The sequence below is a fragment of the Octodon degus genome, unplaced genomic scaffold (assembly GCF_000260255.1).
Source record: "Octodon degus isolate 3935 unplaced genomic scaffold, OctDeg1.0 scaffold00233, whole genome shotgun sequence".
Taxonomy (NCBI): Eukaryota; Metazoa; Chordata; class Mammalia; order Rodentia; family Octodontidae; genus Octodon; species Octodon degus.
The window spans coordinates 1,985,954-1,987,459 of NW_004524809.1; the positions used below are offsets into that span (position 1 = coordinate 1,985,954).

At 43.0% G+C, this 1,506-nt stretch overlaps 1 pseudogene; it reads right to left on the reverse strand.

Annotated features, from left to right (window-relative positions):
• Positions 1-219: 219 nt before the first annotated feature.
• On the reverse strand, positions 220-1,097 carry LOC101565870 (annotated as a pseudogene).
• Between the last annotated feature and the right edge of the window lie 409 nt (positions 1,098-1,506).

The window sequence follows — 1,506 nt, forward strand, 5'->3', positions numbered from 1 at the left end:
AAAAAAAAAAAAAAATTACAGGAGAAGATTTAACAAAACTACTAGGACCATCAAAGAAAGTGAGAATTGTGCAGGGCAATTATGAACATGGTAGGACACAGGGAGAACAGTGAACATGTGCTGAAGGCACTAGGGGAGAGGATCTGGTAAAATTTTGATCTTAGACAAGTGCCTAGATAAAGAAATAATGGGACAAGACTTCTAAACCAAACTATGTACTTAGGAGTCATCCTCACCATTGGCGCTGTCTCTGTCATCCTCTCCTTCCTCAGTCTCTTTTTCATCATCCTTGATCAACTCTAGATGGCCCTCCACCCGATCTTCCTTTTCATCATCATCCAGTAGATCCCACTGCTCAGAGTCATCCGCAGCACCCTCAGACTCCACCTTCACATTAGTCTCATCTTTCTTCTGGGAGGTGGTGGTCTGCTCCTCTTCGGTCTTATCATTCTGCATCTCCACTGCTTGTTTGCTCTGTTCCTTTTCAATTTTGTGCAGGCTTTCCAGTAAAGAATCTGCTTTTTGTTTTATCTGGGTCATCTCCCTCTTAATGGCCTGCAGGCCATCACCTTTCAACTTTCCAGACTTGGATGAAGATCCCCTCTGGCCACTCTTAGAATTGAAGCCACTGTTGCCTCTTCAGGAGGTGTTTTCTGATACAAGCAGGCATTTCTAGGGTACCACAGTCCAAGCCATAGGAGGAGGAGGAACCCATGCTGGGTAACTGTACGTCCTCTCATGATAATCAAGTTGAAAGGCGTAGTCCAAGTCAAAAGAGGAGCCGTGCAGCTCTGCTGCAGATCATTTCACACCTGCTTTTCCTCTGTTCACTTTTGTCTCTACAGCCAGATTAATATCTAAATCCTGGCCAGCAGTATTCTGCCATCCTCTCCAGCTACAGCACCCTGAATATTTCTCTCATTAACATACTGGACAAAGGCAAAGCCCTTATGAATGGAGCCACCCTCAGTTTTGCCATACTTCCAGAAGATGACCTGCGTATCAGACTTCTCCACCACAAGAGTGTTCAGAGTCCCAGTGAACACAGGGTAATTCATGGAGTGAGGATTGGTCTTGTTGGTAACATTGTTAGCCATCATGTTTGAAGATAAAGCTGCTGACAGTGACAAAAACTGTCTCTGAAGTTCAAAAACATCTCACAGGAAGGGATAAGGGAAGAGATTCAATTCCGAATCTCCTGCACCCAGGTTCTACGTGGAGTTGAATGCTGCTCGAGGTCAGCAACACAGCAGCATCCACTCAGTCTCTATCTCTTCACGAAATCAAGAGTGTATGTTTTGCAGGGACAAAGAGACAGCATAACAGTGATCATATTACTTCTAGGGAATTCAACAAGCTCTTTTTATTGGAGGGTACCAAAACAAAAATTATCTAGGAAATTAAAGACATACCATAAGATTGGGTTGCACAAAACTTATTCTATACACATTTCTAATAAATTTAACTTGATGAATGAGCAATCTCTTTTAATATGAGCTGTACAAT